Below are 14890 nucleotides of genomic sequence, written 5' to 3'. Positions count from 1 at the left end.
GAATGAGAGAACTGAAAGCTGTTATTTTAATCAGCCTGTCTCAGTTGTTTTAACCCACAAGTATCACAAAGTAATGTGGTAACATCTGGACTGACGAGTTTACTGTCAGCATTTTAATCGCTAGTTTAAAGGCTGTAGGCTGCAGCCGTTGCTCTAACACTGTATAAATGTAACAGGCCTCAGTGCTGGTTCTAATAGTTTGAGCTGCTTCCAGCTTTATTTGTGAAGAGCACAGCAGCTTACAAAACACGTAGCTAGCTCGTACAGCTGCGACGTAAAACTTTCATAAGCTAAGATGACCTTAAAATAACGGGGCTACGTGCGGTGATGCTAGCGTTAGCCACGTTAGCACGTTACCTTCACAGGTGGTCAGACTTTGTAAACAGGCACTCAGCCAGAGGTTGGGCTCTCCGTTTCGCTGCAGGGTCCCTTCATTCTTCACATATCCTTGTCGAGCCGAGTGTAAATCCCGAGGTCGAACGGCCTTTGTACAAGCACACAGGCTTCTTAGCAGGGCGAAGCTATGAGCTAGAAACATCCAAGCTGGCAGACAGCCTGTGTCTGACCAACCAATCAGAGAGCTCCTTACATCCCACGGTGTGGCTCATTTGAATAGCAGCAGGATTTTTAAAATGAAGTTGTTAATCCAACTGCTAATCCAAATGCTAATCCACATGTTAATCCTTGAGCGAACAGGAAAGGGAAATGGATTTTGAAATGCAGTTTATTAAAGTGCAATTCGAAAAAGATTTTTGAAATGCAGTTTATTAAAGTGCAATTCGAAAAAGGTTTTTGAAATGAAGTTTATTAAAGTGCAATTCGAAAAAGGTTTTTGAAATGCAGTTTATTAAAGTGCAATTCGAAAAAGGTTTTTGAAATGAAGTTTATTAAAGTGCAATTCAAAAAAGGTTTTTGAAATGCAGTTTATTAAAGTGCAATTCGAAAAAGGTTTTTGAAATGAAGTTTATTAAAGTGCAATTCGAAAAAGGTTTTTGAAATGCAGTTTATTAAAGTGCAATTCGAAAAAGGTTTTTGAACTGCAGTTTATTAAATTGCAATTCGAAAAAGGTTTTTGAAATGCAGTTTATTAAAGTGCAATTCGAAAAAGGTTTTTGAAATGAAGTTTATTAAAGTGCAATTCAAAAAGGTTTTTGAAATGCAGTTTATTAAAGTGCAATTCGAAAAAGATTTTTGAAATGCAGTTTATTAAATTGCAATTCGAAAAAGGTTTTTGAAATGCAGTTTATTAAAGTGCAATTCGAAAAAGGTTTTTGAAATGAAGTTTATTAAAGTGCAATTCGAAAATGTTTTTTGAAATGAAGACTTAAAAAGCATTTTAAAAATCAGTTTATTAAATTGGAATTCAAAAATGAATTTACAAATGCAGATTTTATTCTACAATTCATTAATTAAGCACAGGATTTTTTATTTCGATGCGCGTGGCTCTTGTGGTCCTCCATAGACAACAAAGTAAAGCTAGCTCCACACGGAACCCACCGTATTAGCCAGAGGTCCCTTTACTACGGTTCGGAGCCGCGGACCTTGAGTAACAGTAATAATTCACAGCAATAGTACATTCATGTAGTTGTAAACAGCATGATAATATATTAAGTAATCCAAAGTATTCAGAATACGTTACTCTCATTGAGTAACGTAACTGAATACGTTACAGAATACATTTTGGGACATGTATTCTGTAATCTGTAATGGAATACATTTTAAAAGTAATTTTCCCAACACTGTATATATCAGTATAGGCTGACTTGCTATTGGCTCTTCCTGTATTAATCAGCTGTTAATTAAAAGCCTTTTCTCTTTGTGCTTTGATATGAAAAACAAAAACAAAAAACAACCCTTCTTGATGTTATATAGTTGTGGAGGGCATTTTAGTACAGTAACCTGTCATGTTCAAGAAACCAGTTTGAAATGATTTGAGCTTTGTGACGTGGGTAGACTGTAATGATCAAAGGAACTAAGCCTTAATTTCTAGGAGTGGCACCTGGTGTGGTCTTCTGCTGCTGTAGCTTCCAGATTCTACATGTTGCACATTCAGAGACGCTGTTCTGCATACCTTAGTTGTAAAGAGTGATTATTAAATTTACTGTTTCCATTCTATCACCTCGAACCCGTTCTCTTCAGACCTCATTTTTACACAGAAAACTGCTGTTTATTGGATATATATTTTAGGACCATTATCTATAAACCCTAGAGATGGTTCTGTTGGGAAATCTCAATAGATCAGCAGTTTCTTAAATATTCTGACCAGACCTTCTGACATCAACAACCATGCCACATTCAAAGTCACTTAAAAATTACTTTTGTTCAGTTGATGCTCAGTTTAACTTCAGCAGGCTGTCCTGAAGATGTGTACTGGTCTTAAGCGACTTGAGGTCCTGCTTTGTGATTGGCTGATTCGTTTTTTCCATGATGAGTAGCTGAACATATGTACCTGATAAAGATGTAGGTGAGTGCATGCCAATATGATTGCGCAAGTTAGCAGTTAAGTTATTTGGCATTTCTATTTTATATGAATTTTCTAGCAGTAGTGCTAGCTATTATTAGCACCTTGGCTGTAACCTGGGTAAGCTATATAAATCTGACAATAGTTCGCTTGTACAGCTGGTAAAAACAGCTAGCTAAGCTACCAGCTAGCTCAACCACAGGAGTTCAGATTATCAGTATTTTATATGTTGGTATTTTCTACAGCTGTGTAAAAAAAAGCTAGCAATTAAACTGTGATACAAGACAAGCTAATGTTACAGAACATTAGCCAGGAGAAAAATGATTATAGAAAACACCTTTGCTGAAGTAGTAGTCCCACATAAATCACTATACTGGTGAATGTAATGCAGGCTACTGTGCAAGAATTGTTCAGTTCCTTTATGACCCCTGGCTGGTAGTAAATGACTTTGATAAGGCAGAGCTCATAAGTTTCATACATTCAAACTTTGGCCACTTTGCTCTGTATAAGGCACACTGTTGACTTTCTCGAATATTCAGCAACCATATTTCTGATAAATGTAAGTACAAACTGTAGATTATTTATGTGTTTTTGATCTTTTGAAGTGTTTAAAGTTGTTGTATTAAGCTTGCATGTACTTGCATGTAGAGTATTTCTGCAGTGCTCAGTGATCATAGAATGAGGGTCTTGTAAAATGTCAAATTTAAATGTTTTGTTGTGGTATATTTATTGTATTTTTTAAGTTCAACGATTTTTTAAGCTATTAGATTTCTTGCAGTGCTGTGCAAAAGTCTCAAGCCACCCCTCATTCCTTTATACTTCTATAGGAAAATTGGAAACCGATCCTGTGATTTATTTTGAAAGTGAATATTTGGTGTGGCCACCTTTATTCTTTAATACAGCTTGAAGTAGACTTCAGGTATAGTTTATAGGTTTTTTGGAGAAGGACATTCAAAGCTGTTCTTTGGATACTGGCTGACTTTTATCTTCTGTCACGATGTTCATACATTGCTTCATTAATTTTGTTGTCATGTTCTTGGAAGACCAATCCATGACTGACTGCATTCCACTGTGTGGAATTCTATCTATGTGTACTTTTACTTCATTGGCAACATGTTTGGGATCATCGCCAACCATCAGACACACTTTATAGTGTCTGATGGTTGATTCATGCAATACTTTGACCTGTGAAAATCGTCAGGTCTGAAATGTCCGAAGGAAACCTGGAGAACTACTGCTCGAGACCGCTATGGCAAATGGACAAATGGCAATTTTACTACAAGTTTCATTCAGGATATCACCCATGTGTTTGGTCGAATGAGGTGCTTTTGTATTAAAATAAATTACATTGAAGGCACAGAAAATATCACATGAATTGTTAAACCTGTCAAATCCATTTAGATGTCTCTTAAGGTGGGATATTAAGACACAAGCAGAAGGAGGATCTGATGATCAGTGATTACTATTCTAGATTTAGCTTGTGGTTCTGTTTTTCAGGATTTTGAGCCTAAGGTAGCAGAACAAGAAGGGCTATTGATGAACCCTCACCACACAGACTATAATGTTATTTCCTACCCCAAGACGGGCCAAGAACAACTAAACTAAGAGCAAAACTCTGAAAGTTGGTGCATTTAGAAAAAAGCAGAACAGAGATGAACTGAGTTCAATAAACGTGAGCTTTACAGTATGCTCATTAGGCAGGGTTAGGTAGGCTTTTCTGGAAGATGTCGAGTTTGGTGGTGTGTTTGTAAGTGTGTGCAAGCGTAGGAGGTGTCTACTGATGACACGAAAGGATTAGTGGAACGGGGGGGTCGGCTTTGTTTGACACAAAATCTTCTGAACATCCTGACGTGTTTGTTTACTCTGATCAGTGTTTGTGTTGTGCACGCATCTGTCGTGTGTTTCTGTCAGCCTCCTATCCGTCCACTTGACTATGTCTATGACTGTGTTTGAAGCCAAATTCTGTAACAATGGCTCCGCCTTCCCGGTGGTCTTACTGTACCGTCTGACATCCATGTTCGCCATCTTCCTGCCTGGTCAGCCGTGACCCCGCATGAGCCAGACGCCCAGACAACAGGACCTGTGCGTGTTTCTGCTGTGCGTGTTGGAGGGAAACAGTGCCCCAGATAGCAGCGTGCATGTGTAAATGTTTATCAGTCGACATGTCAGTGCATTGTGTGTTTGTGTGTGTGCGTGTGTCAATGACCCAGAGAGACAGCAGGGCCAAGAAATGACTTAAATGGCCACAGCTGCATTTCCATGGCAACGGGGTGTTTTAATAGAGGAACATTATGGGCTAGAGCGCAGGGTAATGACCGCTTTGGCTGTCGGAATGCCTTGATCTTATCACCATGGCAAGAGGGGATGCTCCCACTTTCTGATGCTCTAATAGCCCCGGCTCTAATAGACAGGCAGGCTGGGCCACTGGGGTCACCCGGAAACACAGACCTTCCCAAAACACTCACAAACCAGTAATGCTGCTTGACTTTGTCCATCATTTGTTCTGGTTTAAGCGTCTACCTATTATAGCGCTGTCTTCCTGAGAAATAGGCTGCATTCTGCAAGCGTATTTGTGATGGAAATGTAATCAAAAGGCGTTTCTTCCAGCAGACGAGAGGACGAAACAAGGGGATGGATGAGGAGAGAGCAGAAGAGAGATAAGAGCTTTGCTGAAAACCTGTTTGTAGAAGAATGTCGTGTCACTGTTTTGGCACACACACACACACACACAAACACACTCATACTTGCTAACCCTCCCGAATCTCACACAGCTCGAGTATATACACGGACAAATCCTATAAGTCCATTTGAATACCACGACGGTCGTCTTCTAATCTGTTTGTTTGAAGCTTGTGATGAATCTACAGTTTTTCAGCGGACCCAGCACAGGCCTAATATCCACACTTATTTGTTCATGTTAAGGGTTGAGTTATTTCTCCACACAATTGGTTGGATGCCAGCAATGGAGTGTGTGTGTGTGTGTGTGTGTGTGTGTGTGTGTGTGTGTGTGTGTGTGAGAGAGAGAGAGAGAATGTGGCTCTTTATCTCACTCAATGAGTGAGTGGAGGTTGGTTGTAAGGCCATCTGTCCCTCTCAGACACCTAATCTGTCTCTGTCACTGTGCGCACACACACTTAAATGCTTGTGCGTACCTATACAAATGAAATATCCTCTGCAGTGATGCTGCCTTCATTAGATGCACCATCACTGGACTATATGGTGCTACTCAGACCATAAATGACTATACAAACTAACACAAGTAAGCAGTATTTCATTTGAATTTTGTTGTAATCAAATGAAAGTCTCTGTCCTTCATACTCTCAGACAGACGGTGCTCAGGGTGAGAGCTGTGCTTCTGCTGAAGTGTCCCATTGAGTTTGGTGAAGTGGACTTATCTCCTACCATCCCCTCTCGCATCACACTCACTACTGGATCCAGACAGGGCTGAGTGCCACACTGATCCTGCCCTCCTCACACCAGAGAGGCCTCTTTCTTCTGGGCTCGGTCCCACACTCAGACCCCCTCAACCTACCACCGTCCTTACAGTTGTCAGAGTGCTGCATATCGCCAAAGGTAATGACCGTGTGTGTGTGAGGACTGGACAGTCGATGGTTGTGATAATGATGTCTGGAGATGCCAGATGATACATGACAGTATACACACAGGGCCTGAAAGAGGCATGAGGAATCCTTGGTGCTATAGAAACCAGCCTTAGCAATCTATGCAGACTTTAGCAGATAGCATTTATCAGACTATCTGAACATGGTCTGCTCTAAGATTCCCAACCACGCCTCCAGTGCTTGCTTCTTGGGTAATTGCACATGTGACATGCAGATTCCACTCATATTTGCAAAACAGGGTACATATCGCACCCACAACATTTATAATAGATTCATGGATTGATTCATTTACACCAATTTTGCATTTTGGATTTTCATATTAATCACATAATATTGGATGTGCTGTGTCTGTGATTTTATTGGCCCCTTTCTTCTTACATATTGAGAAAGAGAAAGGGAAAGAGATTCAGTCAGTTCTAAAACCATCATATCCTACAGAAAATATGTGACTGAAACAGATTTGATAACATACAGTAAATCCAACAAAAATGCTCTTTATGCCATCCAGGATCCCTCTGATCTCTAATTTGTAAAATAAAATGTCAATCTTGAAAAAATAGAGGTCATATAAAGACTTGTAATGTACTTTCCTTTTAATCTTCCTCACTCTTGACCAGAGATGGGCAGTAACGTGTTATTTGCAACGCGTTACTGTAATCCGATTACTTTTTCAAGTAACGAGTAAAGTAAGGGATTACTATTGCAAAAACGGTAATTAGATTACCGTTACTTTCCCGTAGGAACGCTGCGTTACTGCGTTACTAAAACCGTGATTTTTTTGCGAGAATGTCTCATGACAGTGACGTAAGCGAGTGCGACGTTGGTGACAACAGCTGTGTGCAGATCAACAATGGATCATATATCGAGTGCAGAGAGAGTATGAGCGTGCAGCGTTTAAAGCGTGGAAGTACTGACCTTACTTTGAGTTTGATTCCATAAAAAGTGACAAAAACATTAGTGTCCGTTGTGCGTGGGAAGAAAACTTCTTTTTACAGCGAAAAAACCCCTAAACTTCCAAACAAGCACCGAGTAGCTACGACGTAATGGGAAACTCACAGAGAAACTCACGGATTCTTCAACTGACCGCTGCACACCTGCACCAGGGTAAACCTCCGCCTACCCCACTCCTGCTTTACAGGTGAAAATAGAGCAACAGGACCGCGAGTCTTTGACTTTATTTATTTTCTTCTGTGTTTCACTTGCATCTATTTGAAAGACTGAGTGTAAACACAAAAACAAATTATTTTATGTGCAGAAAATAGGTTTAAATGTTAAACTAATTTCTTCCAGTCAGTGAATGTTGCAGATAATTAAATGTTTGCTTGATGCATAAAGTTAAAAGATTAAAACTAATAAAACAAGTTTTAAAAAGAGACTTTTCCATTTGATTACATTTTGTATGATGATTATGCAGAAAAAGTAGAATTGGGCTGAAAGATCTATCACTTTATCACCTATTCAGGTTGTAAATCGTGTTTTTAAAAAGTAACTAAGTAATTAATTACTTTTGAAAATAAGTAATCAGTAAAGTAACGGGATTACTTTTGGGGGGAAGTAATCAGTAATTAGTTACTGATTACTTTTTTCAAGTAACTTGACCAACACTGCTCTTGACTTGGTCTCCCTCTTTTCTTCCTGTCTAGCAGTTCCATCTTCAACATCCTTCACTAATATACCCACTATTCCTGTTCTGCCCATATCCAAACCATCTCAGCTTTATCTTTCTCTCTTTGTCTCCAAACTGCTCAATCCTTTCCATTTGGGTCCCTCCCAATAGACATTTTAGCATTTTCAGCTCAGGCTCACGTCCTTCTGTTGGTGCCAATATCTCCAAAGTACGTAATTGAAGATCTCAGTACCTTCTGTCCTTCACCTCTGATACTTGTCTCCACTATTTCCACCCTGTCTGTCTCTCATTTTTACCTTTCTTGCGCTCTGTCCATTGACCCCAGGAAATTAAACTCATCCACCTTCACTTCCTCTGGTCTTTCCGTCTTCACTCTCTTTCACCTGCTCCCTAATCTGACTACAGTTCATAATGTCATCCGCAAACATCAGAGTCCAAGGATGCTCTTGCCTGACCTCATCTGTCACCATGTCAAACAAGGTGGGGCTCTGATCAGATCACTGATGTAATCCCATCTGTCACTCCCACTCCTGACAGTACCACAGCTCCTCTTTTGGCTCCCTACTATTTGCTTTCTCTAGATCCACAAAGACAGAGTGCAACTCCTCCTTACCTTCTTTTTACGTCTCCATAAACACTCTCGAGTAAGCATCACATCTCCAGTGCTATTTCTCAGCGTGAAGCCACACTGCTACACGCTGATCGTCTGATTCATCGTCACCTCTCTCGCTAACTACCAGTAAACTTTTCCTCCAGCAAAAGTTTCTCAGGCTTCCTCTCACTCAGAGATTGTGTTAAACAACCTGGTTATTTAACCTAAGCATGAAAAATATTCTTACAAACAGCAGTGTGGGAGGTCCTTGCTCACAGGACAGACAAAAATAGCTGTTTGAAATACTGCAACTGTCCACCTTCACTCACCCCCCACACGCACACAGTATATACAAACACTAAACCTCACATGTCAAATTAAACAAAGAAGATAAAAATAACTAAATTTAATAACAAATGCTATTTAATCTCATGACTTAATTTGTGTAAATCTCCACATGTGAAAAAGCTAACCTGGTTTTAAAGAGATCAGGAAGTTACACAGCCCAGACAAAACATAGCCTGGTTCCATGTAACCAAAGTTGTGTGTGTACAGTTTAGACAAACAAGATAGTGCTGTCGAAACATGAAAAAATATTTTATTATTTGGTTAAAAAAAAGAAACATTTAAATATTGGATTGTTAGTAATGTGGTCTGCTGTCAAATGTTGCTTAAGAATATAAATAACCTGAGACACGTCAAACTAAAGAAGATTTGATCCGTCCATACACTTACTGACCTCTTTATTAGGTCCAACTTCAGGGTGGACACCCTTTTGGCTTCAGAACCGTCTTGATTCTTCTTTGCATAGATTCAACGGGGCGCTGATTTTGTCCACATTGACATAACTGCATCAAGCAGTTGCTGCAAACTTGTCAGCTGGTCATCCATGATGCAAACTCCCATTTAACCTCATCTCAAAAGTGCTCTCCAGCTCTCAGTTCAATAACTCAGTGTCCTGAACTCACTGACATGTTCAACAAACCAGTGTGAGATTATTTGAGCTTCTCTCCTGCTAGAAGGAGTCATTAGAAGATAGGTACACTGTAGTCTGTGGGTGGGGTGGCTGTAGCTCAGGTGGCAGAGCAGGTCAGCCACTAACCAGAAGATCGGTGGTTCGATCCCACGCTGCCTCCTGGCTGCATGCCAAATATCCTTGGGCAAGATACTAACCCTGTGTTTGCCTACTGGTGGTGGTCAGAGGTCCCGGTGGTGCCAGTGTCCGCAGCCTCGCCTCTGTCAGTGTGCCCCAGGGCAGCTGTGGCTACAACCTAGCTTGCCATTGCCAGTGTGTGAATGTGTGTGTGAATGTGTGTGTGAATGGGTGGATGACTGAATGTAGTGTAAAGCGCTTTGGGGTCCTATACAAATGCAGGCCATTTACCATTTAGTCATATAGGGATAGACATAGTCAGGTAACATTACTCAGGTAGGCTTAAACAATGTTCACATGGTAATATGGGGCCAAATTGTGGCAAGAAAACATCCCCTTATGGAATATCCCCCATGTGGTCTAGCCCCAGGATCGATGTGCTGTTCATTCAGAGATGCTCTTTTCCATACCTTGGAAGTGGTTATTTGAGTTACTCTCGCCTTTTTATCAATTGAAAGTAGTCCATTCACCTCTGACCTCTGGCATCAACAAAGACTTTTCACCCAGAGAACTCCTGCTCCCTTTTTTTTGGACTCTCTGTAAACCCTAGAGTCAGGTAGAGATGGATAGAGATGTGAAAATCCCAGTAGATCAGCATTTTGTGAAATACTCACACCAGCACATCCAGCACCAACAACAATTCAAAGTCACTTAAATCACTTTTCTTCCTAATTTTGATAGTGAGTGTGAACTTTAGCTTGTCATCTTGACCATGTCTTCATGCTTAAATGCGCTAAGTTGCTGCCATGTGGTTGACTCATTAGATATTTGCATTAAAGACGGGTACCTAATGAAATCAGTATTAGCACTAACATCTGAAGCAGGAAGAGCTGCACCCACGCCACACAACTGTTCTAACTTTGCTGCACAATATGCAGTTTTGCAGGTGTGTAGTGCTTTGTTAACTCCCCATCAGCGCTGGTTCTAACTTTTCAATCGTTGCTTGCTGCACAGGTTATGCAAACAGTGTCTGGTAGTGTTGCTTTTTTCCCACCACTGAATGCAATTTTTTCACTCGCAGACTTAAAACAAGTTTTAATGTTAAGACTAGTAACTTTGAAGTGGCTGGTTGGTGAGGTTTTATGAGTTTTAAACTTAAACTTTTATGCCATGCAAGCTATTTTAAGCCATTAAACTAAACTCAGTTAGTCTAAGAGACTTCTGGGAGAAAATGCATATTTATTATACGGGCGTTAAGCATTTTTTTTTCATCCAGCTCACAGCAAATTAGCATAGCTCCCAAAACATCCCACTGGTTTGGTTTTGTTTGTTTTTTTAATAATGCTCAGATCGTATGTTGGAGCATGTCATTACTCAGAATGGATGAACATGGTTTCATGCAATAAAAGTTGTTTTTATGATACATACAGAATGTTACTTTTAGGAAATTCACAGCTGCTCGCAGTCATTGTTTTTATGTCATTTTCGTCCACATCTAAATTTAAAGAAACTATGCCTTGAATTAAATTATGCCTTGAAGTAACCTGGCGTTCTTTTCATTAAATCCAGTTGTAAGAAGCATTTACTCTATGCATAGTTAATTTATCCGTTTTTATTTTAAAGCATGGCTGCACGTCTCACTTTCTTCCTTCTGGTTGGCACTGTATTTATTTGTCAGAATGCATTAAGCAATTTGTTGATTGACTGGCACTATACAGTAGGAAATTTTAAGGTCTCACTCTCCCTTTCTCTGTTTAAACGATAGTGTTATATTGCAGCAGCTGGATATTCACATGGGGGGTAATTATACTTTCACATTCTCCCAAACATTTCAAAGGCAAAGCCCTTTCAACATCACCTTTCACTTATGCTGTGCAGTGCCATCAGACTGCATGTTCTTGGTGCTGTTGTTGTGTGCGTTTTGGCTCTCTGTGTGGTAAACAGCTGTTGGTGTGTGCTTTAGTGCCTGATAAACACATTAGACTGTTGTTTACTCTCCTCTAAACTATCCCAGTTCAAACACTTGATAGATTTGGATCTCTTAGCCAGTAATGAAGATGTGAGTGCGCTTTATCTTAGCATTGTACAAAATCACGCTACCCTCTCGTGTTTAACACGTGCATGCATAAAAGTCATGTGCAGTTAACATCTATGCCTCCATGTTGCCAGAATGGAAAACGTTTCTGATATGTCTCAAATAATTTTCCAGCTTGCAGCTTTCTTTACCGTAATATCGAGGCGTCCATCATGCAGATGCCATAAATTCAATTCTATGGCCCAGTTTTAGTGTTTGCATATAGCACATGTGTTTGAATAGAGCATGTGGTGATTTAGTGAACTTGCATGCTGCTGCACAGGTTTTGCAACTGTGAAACATATATGGAGGATAAGACGAAATGATCTTTTAGATAATTTATCAGTTGCATGTAACACTATGGGTCTGTGCATGAACAATGTATATACAACACATTCATAAGTTCCATGTGTTATGCATAATGTATACTAACTATAGTGCTGCTGGCTGGCCCTACACTCTCTGCACGAGAGGAACAGTTTTCCACTCTGAGATGGATCAAAACAATGTCAGTAGTTGGCTGTAGTTACTGGAGAGAGATGTAGACACAATGGAGTATTGCCAAAAGTAGGTGTGGTGTGCCCCTGCCTCTGGGGCAGACTGGGTGCAATTTAAAATACCACCACTCTTTCAGGCACTGGGGCACCAGTCACAATGCAAAGCTTCTATTTCCCACCTAAACCTTTATCTGCAATAATGCAGGTTGTTGTACTGCGTTATGATGTCATCTTTTCCTCACTGCTTTAGTTTTGAGTTGTGTTTTTATATTTCCAAATAAACTATGAATGTTAATTTAGAACAACATTAAACTGATTCACTGTTTAGCAGTAAAACAACATCCTCTGATTTTCATTAATGTCAAATTATGAACAGTAACTTTAAAACCTCTCATCTGCTGCTGTGGTTCAGGAAATGCTAGATATATGAGATCAGGCTCCAGGTTTGGTCCGGCAGCGTTAGGATTAAAGCTGGGTTAAGCTCGTGTGAAAGCTCTATTATACTTGATTGAATTATCTCCTTACACAGAGTGGGAGGCCGGAGCATAAACAAGTCACTCCGAGCAGGCAGAGGGACAGATGAGTTTCCGTCTGTTGTTTTTGTTAGACCAGCACTTTATTGTAAAACTGAAATGATATTGTTCCTGTGGCAGCTCTATGTAAATGTTTCGTGTGCAGTATTCCTCCATTTCATGCCGAGCGCTTGCTCTGTTTACCACTGTTTACTGAGCGATAGGGGCTACTGTAGCGTGTCCTTGCTCCTGATCAACTGTCTCAATGTGGGTAGAAGGTGAAATCACGACAGGCGAAGCAGGGAGGCTTGCTGCTTCTGCAAATGGCTGTAGCAGGAAAAATAAAACAGACATGAAGCTAAAGATAATGTCAGGTTTCTGTGATTGTGTGTATGGACCGACTTCTGTGCCAATGCAAATTTACAGAGTGTTTGGGGAGAGAACACTGGATCAATGTGCACCTCAAAACACAAACAACAGCCTCCCACATTCCACATGGAGAGTGTTTGTTTGTGCGCTCGGAGTTTGGGATCCGTCACATGGCTGAACTTGTGTGTATCTTCAGTGGTTTGTGTTTTTCAAGGTGAGGACGACCGGAGACTGACAGAGGGAAGTTGACTCCAGTGACTCGACGCATCTACACCACTCTCAGCATCAACAAACACACAGTTGTGAACGTGTTTGAGTACAGGTATACACTCCAGTAGATGCTTTTACTTTCTTGCCACTTAACATTGTTGTTGAGATCTTTTAAAACAGAGGTGTCCAACGTAAGGCCCGGGGGCCAGAATCAGCCCAGGGGCCAGAGTCGGCCCGTGGGCCAGAGTCGGCCCAGCAAAAGCTCCAATCTCACCCAGCTGAACGACTTTGAAAAATGGAGGGCATAAAGTTTGATTTTTAAACTGTATGTTTAATATGTTTTTCAATCTTTCCTGCTGTTAAAGACCCACGTGGACATTCATATTACACCAAAGTGATTAAGTAACATATAATCAATGAAATGAGGGGAAAGTCATTAGGGGTGGGTTTTAATAATCGATTCATCGATTAAAATCGATTCTGGCTTGGATAACGTGATATCGATTCATTAAAATCCTGAATCGATTTTTTTATATAAATGTATTTTGCCCAAAATTCCAGAATCTCAGGTGAAACATCACAAAATTTCAACAACCACCAAACATTTAAAACAGTAAATGAGAGCAGGAACACGGCTTCTGCACAAAGACGTAAACACAAAGCGCGGACCTGCGGATCAGAATCAGTGAGATGTGACTTTCTCACCCTACGGCACGGACACGGTCGGGGCTGAAAGCCGACAGCTCGCTGATCCTGATGTTTCGGCGGGTCGAGCTTTGTGTTTACGCCCTTTTTGCGCCGATTCTAAAGCTGTTAGTTTATCTCTCTCCAAACAATATTGACCGAACCAGCAGCAAAAGAAGATCCAAACTAAACTTCACATAAACATCGTCATGGACTCCTCTGACTTTTGCTGTTTTGCTTCCACCAGGATAAAATCACACTTCATGCACAGCTCGCTCGCTCTCTCTCTCTCTCTGTACTTCAAGAACAGTTTCCCGTCTATCCCCGAAATCTGTTTTCTGCATTATTCGCTTGCTTGTTACACACAAGACTACTGTTGTTTACAGGCTGTCGGACGATGTTTTTTTTCCTTTTACTTACTTCCGAAAAGAAAACCTAATTTCTGCCGTTCAATAGGCTTCCGAACAAATTCAAACTTTTTAAAATTATACAAAATGCAAAACGCTTAGCTGTGTCTCTAATAAAACCGCTGTAATTTCAGAGGTAATGTTCATATGTTGATTAATGGTTTTCTTTCATTTTTGATGTACTGCAGAATATTTTTATAAAATCCAGGCCAGGAAAACCACCTTCATGTTTTTCTGTGTTTTATCTTCAGCTATTTTGACACAAAGGCATCTGCTGTGATGCTCACACCTTTGATAAAGTCTGGAAAGTGTCAGCTTCCTTTTTATAGATACAAAAATATGTAAATGTACTGATCTGAATTATAATATTTATGACTGTCAAAATTTCCCAGATTCAAATCGAATTAAATCGAATCATGGATCGAATCGATTCTAGAAATCAGTGATGATACCCAGCCCTAAAAGTCATGTTTTTCCACTTTTGGCTATATAAATTTGTTTTTCACATTTCCACAGTAAAATAAATAAATAAATAGGATTTTTTTCTGTGAATTAACAGAAACTTTTTATAATCACAGGACAGTAATTTCAGTCCTACTAACAAATGTTTCTCAGCTCAACCAAAGCATTTCTTTATCATGTAGAAAAGCTGGGATTATTGAAATTTCCCTTCTTTTTATGAAAATTTGATATCCCAGAGATTAAATGTGCAGTTAAACTACTTTACCTCAACAAAAAGGGACT

Source organism: Neolamprologus brichardi, chromosome 20 (assembly GCF_056152115.1).
Source record: "Neolamprologus brichardi isolate AB-2024 chromosome 20, ASM5615211v1, whole genome shotgun sequence".
Classification (NCBI taxonomy): domain Eukaryota; kingdom Metazoa; phylum Chordata; class Actinopteri; order Cichliformes; family Cichlidae; genus Neolamprologus; species Neolamprologus brichardi.
Note: the sequence above shows the minus strand (reverse complement) of the source record.